We start from the raw sequence: 13,383 nt of genomic DNA on the forward strand, positions 1-13,383 counted from the left end.
TGTGAGGTAGACACTTGTTTCCTTATTGACTTTGGCCCTCTAAATTTGTTAAATGTCTGACCACATTTTGGGAAGAACTGGGTCATTAGCTGTGTTGGTTAAATGTGGCCACGATGAACAAAACTCTAAACAGACTACATAGACATATCTGATATACTGCTGTATTCCATGGAGTTGAAGACACTATTTATTTGTATGCTATACACACAGGTGTATTTGCATATCAAAATTGGGTGTTAATAACAGCTCATGTCTCTCTTTGTCAGAACCTAACAGTCAGGGGGCAGCGTGTAAGTGAGGACCTCACTGTGGGAGGAAAGAGAATCACCACTCAATTATTTATTTCCCAGGAAATGCCAGCTTTTCCTGCCAACCTGGAGCTAAATCACAATAAAAGACAGATCTCCTGACATACACAGAGAACCAGAAAGGGTTGATTTCAGAGAAAACCAAGGTGAAATAACTCACAGTAGAACCTTGCTCATGCTTACAGCTCCTAATGGTCCACATGTCCTTCCCAATCTATTCATATTTCTGCAAAGCTCCTAGTGAAAGAGTCAACCACATACTCTAGATTTTTGTTTCATGATAGCAGTGCATAAAAATCAATTGCAGTGTGGTAAACTGGGAAGGCTGTTGCAGACTGACATGCCCAATTCTAGTAGAGTTTTAGAGGGCAAGATGGAGCATGAAATCCCACAACTAAACCCCAGATCTATTCAAGATACTTAAATCACCCATGCTCCTAAATCATCGGAAGGAGAGGTTTACTTGCAGTTCTTGCAGTAAATATTTTTAGGAGAAATAGGTTGGTATGTGTAATACTGAATAAAGAAATTGGTTTAAAGCAGGTCACTTGAATCCTTGTGTTGACTGGGAACCACCAATTTTTAATACATATATATTTCAGAATTTTGCCTTTCAAGAGTCCTGTTAATATTATCCCCTTTTTACTTTATCTGTCAGCATTGTGCCCCTTTATTCACTATCAGTTTTCAAAAAATAGACAAAAAAAATGGATGGAGAAACAAAAATGTCTGAAGCTTAAACAACCTGAAAGGGAAGAGATTCTTAATGTCTTACATTCTAGCAAATATTCTTTGCTGTGCAGTTTTCTTGTTTCAAATTTAAAAATTAAAAAAACAACAACAACAAACAAACAAAACAACAACAACAACAACAACAAAACATTTCTCTTTGAACATTGTCATGTAGGGGGAGAAAAAAAAAAAAAGTATCTGCTATGGAAAATCCTGAATTGGGTCTACAACACTTCTTTTTACCAGTTTGGTGTGATCTGGTTTATTCTGTCATACAGATTTTTAAGTCCACAAAAAGTAAAACAGCAATGAGTGGTCACCAGAAAATACTTGTGGTTTGCTATTAACTCTGTCTGTTCAGAGCTTACAGTCAGGATTGCCAGTAAAGCAGACTGGTGGCTATTGCGCCAGTAGTGTGGGTAGGAATGTGGAGAGTAAGTGAGAGAGATAAAACAAGAAGGGGAGGAGAAACCATCAGAAAGAACATGGGTGATATGGCTGTACTGATCCATGAGACACTAGCAGGAGGCAAAGGTGGGAAGAAATACTGCAGGCATCTTGAATATGGGCAGTATGAATGTGGGAAGAATGAGTCAAATATTAGTTAGCAAGTATTCACTGCAGAAAGATTTAGCAGGCAAGGCTGTGAGAAGACAGGAGTATTTGAATACCAGATAAGAAAATAGTTTGCATCCCAGTTTTATTTAGACAGCTGTATAATATTTTTAAAATTAACTGTACTGCAGTGCATATATGTGGGTTGGTGTAAACAGCAATAAAACACTGGTGTGTGCATTTCTTACCTGTGTTTCTTAGTTCTGATGCAGATGTATAACTAATATTTTCATTCAGCAAATGCCTATGGGTAGGAAGAAAATGTAGCTGGTTAAGAGGCTATAAGCAGTTTTAAAACGCTTTCTTGCATATCTTCATGAGCTTTGTATTTTTGAATGCTGAGTAAGAAGATATTCCCTCTACAAACATGACTGAGGTAACCATAAAGCTTAGAGTTCAGGGTTTAAATACAGGACCCCTGAATAATATTTTCTAACAAAAAATGATACTTTTTAAAGGAAAAAATACTAAACAGTGGTTGTTTTACAATGTCTTCAAGAGATGAGTCCATGTCTTAAGTTGGTATTCTCTGTGTACCATGCATACCAATGTCTGGTGCAGAGAGTTTCAGGTTGTGGTAAATTTAAAGAGAGGTACTGGTACCATTTCTGTTTCCACTTTGGGTAGTGGAAGTAGCTTTTTACTTGTTGCAGACTTTCAAGTGAGCTCATGAGGTTATCACTCACACCCTGTACCTTCAGTCCAGAAGAAGCTGTAGCTTTTGCACTTACCCTGCTGTGCTCTGTGATAGCTATAACACATGGCTCATGCAGACAGATGGAAAGCTGGACTGGTGCAGAGCACAGCACCGAATGTGTGTGTATTTGCAGTAAGCGTGTGAAAAGACAGAATATTATTTTAGGGTGAAGTCTTTGCACCTATGCAAAGTGCATGGTAAGTGTATAGGAAAAAAAACAATGTTGAGGTTCCTCTGTCTGGAAAGGTTGTTGGGGGAAAACAAGGAGGGGAATTTGCACTTTAAGTGAATGAGCTTTACAGATGAACAGAAATCCTGTGAGTTTTAATTAGAGGAGATGGAGGAAAAGGAACACTGCCATCTGTGAATAGTGACATGGAGGTGAAGGTCAGTACTTGGCCATTGTTGCTAGACCGGATAGTGAAGATAACACATTTGGGAGCTCTCTGTCTTGCATTTCCAACATGTCTGCTAACAGTTGGTTTGCAGATGGGTTGTCTGTATGCAGAACACAATGAAAGAAGGGTCTTCTGTTCCTCATACCTACATCAAGAAGTGGAACAAAATGACAGTAGAGATATTGCTTGATGAACAAACTTAATTTTCAGAAAGTACTCCATGGGTGTCTGCAAGACTTTGAAAAGTGTAATGTTCTACAGAACATGACTTTACTGTAGACATTTGCTCAATGCTTAGGTTCCCAAGGAACTGATTAAGGCCATGGAAAAAAAGTTTGAATTCTTTGATGAAAGCTATTGCCTGCTGGATGGATTGATGAAGTATGCAGCTTAAAAAAAGAAAAAAAATATCATGAAGATGAGATGCCATTATGTCAGTTATTGTGGCCCAAGACTTGATGTTTCAGACTGCAGACTGAAAATTAATATCTTAAATAGCGATATGACAGTCATCTACAATAAATGTAGGTTGTAAACAGCTATGAAGTGGATAGTATATTGCAGTGTTAAAATTGCAGTGTTAAAGAAAACCTAGAAAAAAGTAAAAAAAAAAAATCATTCAGAGATCTGTAATGCAGGATTTACATCAGCTTTTGTGGTATTTTGGGCTACCATTGCAAGACACAAGACATCAATTTGAAGGATATTTTTCCTAAATTAGGTCTAATTTCACTCCACAGTTGCAATTTGCCTTTTCCTTCTACTTTTGTTGCAATTTCAGGAGATGAAAAAGGAATCCTCATTTCTATTTTGTTTAATCAAAATGTTTCCCCAAGTACATGATTTGATCATGCCTAAAGTGTTTTTATCTATGATTTGAAGACGACTTAAAAGATGATAAAAGCGTTGCATCCCTATAACTCATTGTTTTCTAACTCGTATTGATCTTCTCTAAAATCAGTGTGATAATGTGACTCCCAGTGATAGAGCACTCACTTTCCAGAGACCTTAACCAGAGAGAAACATATAGTCACATTCATTCAGGTTAGAAAGGACCTCAGGAGACCAACTTTGTGCTCCAGCAGGGTCAACACAGAACTCAGATAGGGTTACAGCATCAGGTTTTGCCCAGATGGGCAAAGCTGAAAACCAAGGTTGAAAATCAAAGCAATAGGATCTACAGAAGACAGGAAGCCATTAGTACTTGTAATTAAGGACAGAAATATTTTACATTTTAGTACTTGACATATTTGAGCTTAGCACAGGCTAGCTCTTTTATCTCATGATCCTGTTCTAAAAGCATTTTGGCAAAGCAGGTGGCTAAGAAGGGTGTCAGCAAAGACACAGCTACAGTTTCATCATGTAGTCTTGGAAATGCCTTCCACTTCCTTATCAAAAGGGCATTGAGGTCAGCAATATCACCCTAGAAGGACTCACTGCCTCTTTTGCTAGGGCCACAGCTTGCCTTTGGAGCTTTTACTGAAACAACCCCGCACACCCCCACACACCAGTTTTTCGTTTTATATGGCACAGGGTTTCATGTATTGCCCCATTAAAACACTTCCCTTTGTTAGAGTTCTTGTTCCTCTTTAATTAGGTCCTCTAGAATGGCATTCAAGAATAGGTAATCCTAGTGTTTTCAATTACTTCTTTAATCACTGTTTCAAAGTAATCACCATGCAAAAACCTGTCCCGCGATTCGGGCTCTAGAGTCAGAAACCTCCCTTTTTCTGTGGTAGTGGAGGTGTCTGAAAAATAACCATCTTGCATTTTGTTTTCAAAACTTTTTATTAACTTTGCCTTTTTATTTATTTATTTATTTTCACCTACTTATTAAGAGGATCTGAGGTGGAGGAGGGATAACATTTCCTGGATGCTTCAAATTTCCCTTCTTGTTTTAGGATTTTTGATTAACTCCTCAGTTTTAATGATTATCATCCTCTGCAGAATTCACTTCCATTAAAAAACATCTTTTCCAGATCTGATTAAACTCTCTTTATTTAGTTCTTTTTGAGCCCTTTGTGATATGTGGAATCCAGCAGGGCTACAATTAACCAGCTCCTCTCCTTAGAGAGTAGCTTGAAGTCACTTTTTAAAAAACCTATAGAAAAGAGTTAAATGTGTGGTCTCCACCTCTGTGAAATTTGATAACAGCTCACCAAACTTTTCTGAGAAGACATGGAGCAGCTTTTTTTATTTCTATAGAATCCGTTCAGCATGTTCTTTCCTGTGTGGGCTTCAATTTTATTCTTTTCTACTAACTTTGCTTTCATGGATACCAGATAAAGAGAATCAGTTGACAGTGATTCAACATTCATCCTTGGAGTATACTTTTTCTGCTACCAAATAACCAGATTTGGCATGCAAAAATCCCAGTACATTTTATTCAGAATGTTTAGAATACCTTGGAATTTATTTCCACTTTTTTTCTGCTGTGTGTTCACAGTTCTTCATTTTAGTTTAGGCAATTTTCAGTTAGATCCATAGGATGGCATCTTCGCATGGAATGCAGGTCGTGCTGAAGTGGATGGAGAACATCTGTGTGAAGGAGACATGAGGACAGAAGGTGTAACCTGCTTTTGCAGATGATGAGAAAATATTCCTATAATATTCTCAACTCATCTTGAGCAAGATACCTTGTTCTTTGTCCATTTTGAAAGGGGCAATTTTTTACAACTGGCTATTACATTGCAATCTCAGGTTCTCTCTCTCTCAAGCCTTGGGCGTGTGTGACTACTGCAGGCAAGATGTCTTCCTTAGCTGAGTGCACTTTTGGGAAATCTGTCTTATTTTGGGAAATCCAGACTTCTGGAAGTCAAGAATGCAAGTCCTTCAGGAAATGAAGAATCTTCTGGCTTTGGAGGTGTTGGGGAATTAGCCAGTGAACCTTGCAAGCCACAGAAGAACTGTTTTCAAAGAGCAGATGGACCTGATTTTGGTGTTTCTTATCTTGGTCTTCAAAGCAAGTAACTCATTGTTTTCTTAATATGCACTGAAAGAAATGGTATGAGCATTCTAAGCATGACCAGGAGTGCACACGATTTGCTTCTAAGGCGAGAACCATCCCTGGGGTGTAGAAAAGGGAAACACATCTTACATTTTGAGCAGTGACAGGAATAATAGGATTTTGGCAGTACAAAATTACAATAAATTGTATAGAAGATATTTCAGGAAAAGGACACTGTGCAACTTAAGGATGCCTTCCACTGAAGGAGTTTTCTCTCCAGAAACCCACCTTGCTTGCTGATTGAAGCAACATAGTACACAAAATATATCTGTTCAGATGGGCTGTGCAACCACACAATGGCAGTTTTGCCATAGAACTTGGAAATGTGTGGTGGAGCAGTTGGTGCTAACATGGGACTAATGCTTTTGTCCTCTCCATCCTCCTGGTTTCATCCCACAAATGAAAGGATGTTCTGAATCATGATGTAGTCTAACCTGGGACGTGCCCGCTGTTTAGAAAGACTAGTCCTAGAGTAAAAGTTGAATGAAAATTTGCATATTGGTAATTAGCACTGGTAAAGAGAGTTCTGACTCTGAGATGCCTATTTCCCAACAATTTGCATTTGTTTTTCTCCTAGTTTACCCAGACAAAACTTACTGAATCCCATTATAAGAAACCCAAGCAAACTAAACCTTTTAAATCTGACAGTAGAGGTCATGTCTGAGACCGTTGCTTGCTGAGGAGCCGATCATACTCCATGTGCACTTGCAGAGAAGCTGGCTGTGCTGTAGACCATTGGGCAGTAACTCATACTCAAGGTTTTCAAAAATAAAGAAATAGAGTTCATACCACACTAGAGAGTTGTGATAAATCTCCCCTCTTAAAAGTGGGCGAGGAACAGACTATGCAAAGGAAGAGAGAAGGCTATACTGTACACTGGAGTCCTCCTTATGCATCTGAAATTTCTGTACAATACTTTCTCATATGTTTTGTTATGTGTTTTAGTATGCTAGATGCTCAAAGATAGGATCCTACTCTGTTTTGTTTACATATATAAGAAAAAGCTGGGAGAATGAATCCATTCCAGAAGTGAAACTTGGTAGTAATAGCTTCAAGTTTTGAAATAAGTAAATTTTAGAAGAAGCAGATGGCTAATAATGAAGAAAAAATTGATAAGTGAATACATGATTTACATTTATTTGAGAAAGTTTCTTTTGATGGTGTTACATATATTTTCTATAAAACTGTGTCCCATGTATCTGTGACCACTGTCCCTTTGAGCCAACATAGATCGATACTGCCATAACCATGTGCTTTCCCTCCTGTGTCAGTCCTGCCCGATCATTTCAGCATCTACATTTATGTGGAGGAAGTGGTAAACTTGATCTCAGAAACCAATCTGGGTTAAAATAATGGACAACAATATTAATTAGAAAAAGAAAATCTGTGTTAAAATAATGGACAAAATATTAACTAGAAAAAGAAAATTGTAACCGAAGTTTTAAACAGGTCTCATCCCCACTCCCTGCTCCAGTTCAGATAACCCCTTTGAATGGTGGTGACAAACACAGTGTGGGGTCAGAGAGTTGCTTGGGTGGGTGGGAGGCAGAACAGCTTCTTTTGAAGGTACAGTATGATGATGACTCTGAAGCAATGATCTAATAAACATGCTGAGAGCTCTGAGCCAAGTTATGTTTCTTGGCAAAATATGACCTTTTTTTTTTTTGTTTGTTTGTTATTATTTATTTATTTGGTAAATGAGTGCCAAGAGACTTTTGGGTTAAAGATCCATCATTGCTTTGGTCTCATGTGGAAGACTTCAACTGTAAAGTCCATTCACCCCTCAACCCCAAATTTTGTAATCTGAGGTAACCCCCAGGTGATGCGTGTGTGTGTGTCAGAAGTAAGTAACTGAGTGACAATGAGCTAACAAGGGTCAAGATATATAAGTTCAGCAGATGTATTACAGCAGTGACTCAGGAGGAGAGCATATTAGTAAATTAGGCTTTTGCCAGATGTAAGAACTGATCCTTTTTCAATTGGATATCATCTGAAAGGTCAAGAAGTAATGAAGCATGGGCATATAGATCCCCTATTGCCATGTGTTGCTACAAACTCTTATCTCATAATGCACTAGCAGTTACAAGATACCAAACATAATAAACTATCATCCTGTGAGTGTCCTAGGTGCAGATCAATGGTCTAAAGAGTATTCTGCAAGAAATGTCAACGGATGGAACAGTAAAGAAGAAACATTTTATACTGAATTCCCTAATTTTATTGTTTCAGTATACTTGCAATTTTCCAGTATTTCACATTCCAGTGCTCTCCTGTGATGAAACTGAGTACTGTTTACTCTTGAATAATTATTGAGAGATCAGAAGCCAAATCCTCTTCTGATTTACACCAGAACACATTAAGCTACTTCTGTTGATTTTTAGCTAATTTGGAGTCACTCCAAGTGCATCCTGGTGCAACTGACAGGAGACTTTTACCCTGTATCTCTCCAAGAAATAATTTCCTAGATGGATACAAGTCCTGGTACCAAGGTAAATGTGACAGAAAATCTATGATTAGGTTGGATTGACTTCCACTCTAGAAACCTTTTTGTAAATACTATGTATAAATACCAGAAAAAATGCTGTTTGTTTTATATATCTGTGGATAAACACAATTTTATTAGAGCTAACAATATGTAATAAGGAAAGTAGCCATTTTAAGTAACAGATGTCTTATAGCAACCCTCACAAAATAGGGAAAGGAATAAAACAATCTTAAAAATATTTTTGAAAATGCAGTTTCTTGTTATCACTAAAGGAAGACCTTGTTTTCTTTTGCTGACCATTTTCAATATCTTGATCCTTTTTGTTGAAATTGTACCTCTTCTGTTATTAAAAACCATTCACTAAGGGTCACACATTCTTTGGTTATTTTCCACTTATTTAGATGGGCATGCATTTTGTTGAATTTGAGGGCAGATTTTGAAACACTTTTTCTAAGACTTTTCTATGTTGTTCACATATAATAAAGTGATTCTCTTTATTTATAGGTGCTTGTATACATAGTCTAATTGCTGCTTCCTAGTTTTGAGACAAAAAACATAAGTTCTCCTACCTTCCTATTATGCCCTCAGTGATTTAGTAAATCATGACAACATTACAACTCTACTTATTTATGTATTTATGTATATATGTATTTATTTATTTATTTTGAACTTCTGCTTTCCTCAAAACAAAAGGAAGGATGGAAACAAGCTTAATCAGTTGGACTAGGTCACATTAATATAATAAAAATTTATACTTTCTCTTCCTGATCATTACAGATTATAAATTTATGAGGGTTTTTCAAGTGCCATTATATGGTAAGATAATATTTAGTATCAACCATGACCAACTGCTTTTCTACAGAAAGCTTTTCTATATAGTGTTTTTTTTTTCTTTTTTTTTTCCTGAAATCCTTTGTCAGTAGTTATTTCTGCTTCAATTAGTTGTATGTGTATAGTCACTTCTAAGCTTGTTGAGATCAGTTGCTCATTTATCAAGATCATTGCAAAATCCCAAATTCTTGTGTAGCTGGTGTACTTTTCCACAGATGCTGATATATACCTTGCTCTATATCCATTTGGTCCCTTCTTGGTCCCTTATCACTTACACTACTGTAGACAGTGTTCCGAATTCCCATTTATTACTGCTAGTAGTGATATTTTGGAGATTTTCTCTCAGCACCAATACCCTTTCTCACTTTGTCCTTAGTGAAGCGTAGAACAAATTCCAGCTAAACCTTTAGTGTGAAGTGTATGCTGCAACATGATGCAGGAAACTTAATCTGTGTTCTGAATATATGTACGATTCAGACATTATCAGTCTGCAAGTACCTCACTGCTGTGGGCCAGAGCTTCAGTCTAAAGATTTTCGTATGACATCAGTTGCCTGTTAGTTTTTTAATAACGTGGACTGGGCTGTTAACTATTTACACCTCTACCAATGGCAGTTACTCAGCTAGGAGCCCCGCTTAAGTCACCAATGAAAGTAAAGCGCTCCATATGTGATTCACTCCAAGAAAATATTAGTCAAGAATTCCTATCTTATTGCCATCAGTTTTGACTTTCTACTGTTTTCTAGCTCAGAGTATTCGTTCCATGTCAGTTTTACTCCAGTCAGCTGTTTTATCCCTAATATATTCTCACTCCCCAGCAACAAAGTCTTAAACCCCACAAATAATAGTATAAATCAACTGTAATGTACTGGAAGACATGAATCATAACATGTGAGACAACACCCTTGCCTACTTCTGTAATTCAATCTGATTTACTGAGAAGAAAATAGGGAAAAATTCTTCTGCATTTTGCTTTGGCTTCTTCTATTTTTGAAGTCCATTATTGGTAACTAAGCTGCAGTCTATTTATGATTAGAACATCTATGAAGTTGTACATGTACTGTCAAGCACCAGTGAAAGCCACTCTTCTGTGCAGATTCTTACTAATCCATAGAGTTTGCTTAAAGCTGAAGGGTTCTTACAAAATTAACCTTGACTTCAGCACAGGGTGTCTTAAATTGTGTTCAGTTTCTGTGCATGTATTACTTCAGACATTCTAGTGTACAAATAAACTATATGTCTATATATCTTGGGACCTACTGAATATACTTTGATATTATGCAAGATCTTGTTAACTTTATCTATGTTTCATTGCCTTTTTGCAGAAAGGGAGAAGAGAAATTGGATCAAGGTCTTGGTTTAGTACTATGCATCAACAGAGTGAAAAAAAATCAAAGCCACATTAATAAACTAAATATTACCTCCCACTGATCACTGGCTACCAGGCAGATAGAGTTCTTTCTGATGGACTCCTAAGAGGGTCTTCAATAAAGTAAAATTGTGAGTTTGACGTTTCTCTTGCTTGCTGCCAGGAAGGTCTAAATTGACTCCCAGTTGTTTTCCAGATTAATCCATTTGAGAGTATAGAATCTGGCAAGAGTATTTTACAACTTTTTGAAAACATGTTTAGGCCTAATGTAGTTTGGGGTATTTCATGTATGTGTGCCTAATTATGAAACTCATATCAAGTACAAGGTATTAGCATGAATGCTTAAGGAGACTGGATAGAAATAGGCAAAATATAGTGCATAAAAAGTAATGCTCAGCTTGGATGAGGGACAGAGCCAAAGCATCTGCAGTGTTTTTCTGAAATGGTGCCATGTTTTAAAAGTTATGACTGCTTCTGAAGTACTTCTGTTCCTGGGGGCCTGCTTCTTCCCCTTGTTTACACCATTTTTAGCTCAGTTGACTTGAGAATTAATTATATTCCTGTAAATCAAGCGAAGGAGGAGACTTTGGCCCTATCTTCCCTGTCAAATGGAGAAATGTAATAACTCTCTCGTGCAGACTGTAAAAGAAATATGAAGATAAAATGAAGGGTCTAAGAGTTTAGAGTCCATCTTCAGTTCCAAACCTCTTCTTTTGAAGTTTGATGAAGGATATGACAGTTGCAAGAGTAAATAACAGTCCAGTTTTATAGGCAATTAGCTTTTGAGCCCAAAATGACTGCACTGGGACTTACAGGTAGTATGATCTAGAGCTGGTTGTTAATTTTTCAGTCCAACATTTTTTCCTCAGGAAGGAAGGAAGGAAGGAAGGAAGGAAGGAAGGAAGGAAGGAAACCCACAGTTGATTGAAATTTGTTTTTACCGAAAGGCATTGGTTTTGACTTTTGATGGATTTTTTTTTTTTTTTCATCTTGGTTGGGATTTTGAGAGAAAATAAGATTCAATCCCAGAAGGGAAAATGTCCTCCTCTTTGGATGATCCACAGATAGAGGTAAACAAGGGAATGAAGTTCAGAAGAGAAGCTTGGACACTCTCACACACCAGGCGAAGCTCCAACCACTGCACAACTGGTCATTCTGATCTTCATCCTCCTGTCCTTCCCTGTGGTCATCCATAATGGGAGGTAGCGAAGAGTTTGAATTTCTTGGGAGTCTTAGACAAATTGAAGTTCTCTGAAAACTCTTAATGTGTCTTCTGTCTTTATGATAGAAACCTCTGACTCATTTATGTTCGCCCTCTTCAGTTCTGACTGTCTGTGTACTTCTGGTCATACCTCAAGAAACCTACCATTATTTCTCAGGTTATATAATGTTTTTTTAACATACATTAGGAAATTGTTCCACCTTCCTAACCTCTCTTTACTGTGATCCAGAAGCTTTCACAGAACTCCAGCCAATTTTGATCTCTGTAGACAGTCTAATGTATGTACATGTAAATTACACAATATGCATTTTATACAAGACATGAAAAAATATTCCACTCCCTCATATTCCACCAAAGACAGGCATAAAAAATCTCTAGTAAAATATATAACAGCTCATTGCTTGCTCTCATCACAGTAGCATGTTATTCCACCAAAGGTGATGAGGAAATCAGTTAAAATTCCCAAAATTCCTTCTACTATAAGAGTAGCCACTCTCTGATATTGGTATGTTGCCAATGATATCTGAGAACAGAATATAACAAATAATATAATGCTGATCACACACACACACACACACACACACACACAAAGTGTTTATGTAGATTAACTTAGTTCTTAGAATTAAATCCTTGGCATGGCTGGTAAACATAAGAGCCATGGAGAATTTTTCCTTCCCTGGCTCTCAGTTGAGTTAGCCCTATAAAATTGCTCCACTATGGGAACACTCTTAGTGAATGACAAATCATATCACATGGATGCAAATACAACAAGGTTGAATTGGCACGTATCATGTCTGTGTAGAAATAGCCAAAACTGAAAACGGTTTGAAATCTCTGGGTGAATGGCTACACAGTAGGCTAAATATTTACTCAAAGATGATGAGAAGCAGAGTGCTAACTGCACTTTCTGAAATTTTAGTGACAAAATTATGACATTAAAAGATGAAACTTGTCCCTGGAGATGATATATTATTTATTGAATTTTAGGTTTGGGTCAAGGTTGATTTGTGATAGTCATGTGTGGTAAAATGACTGAAACTGTAAAACAATCCTATCTTGGAAATATTATGGATGTTAAACAATGGAATTTCACTAAATTCCTCTGGGACTTGTTACTGAAAAATTAGCTACTGGTTATATTTTGAAAACAAAGTTAGGGAAGAGCCTGCCTTATATAATCAGGAATAAATTGAATAATTTCTGTTTTTCAGACTCTTCAAAGCATTGGAGATTTTATTTTAATCTGATAGATCCTAATGACTTTTAGAAAGATGTTTAATGAAGAAAATCTCAAGTCATTGTCTAAGAAAAGCAGTCCAAGAGTATGCGACCATCTGTGGGCAACTTGGATGCACACAGACATTAATTTATCTACTGGTCATGTCTGGATTTACCTGACAAAAAAGAAAAAAAAAAAAAAGCTTTTTTTATTAAAAATGCCACTTTCTGATCTGTAGTGCTCAGGAGGGGTTAAGCCGTAATGTGACATCTGTTGGCTCAACCAATTATGTATAAGGCATTTCTGATGCAATGGTTTTGTTGGATCAGCCAAAATCATTGAAACTTTAATTGGAAAAAATTTCACAGGTCCAGATTTTAATTTCCAGAGAGGGACAGAAGAAGAAAAGAACCAAGTTTATTCACTTCAAAAGAGTCAGTAGTTAAGACATCCATCTGCTCTGAGAAGTCAGAATAAAATGCTTGCTCTAACCTCCTCATT

The sequence above is a fragment of the Anser anser genome (assembly GCF_964211835.1).
Source record: "Anser anser genome assembly, chromosome: 1".
Classification (NCBI taxonomy): Eukaryota; Metazoa; Chordata; class Aves; order Anseriformes; family Anatidae; genus Anser; species Anser anser.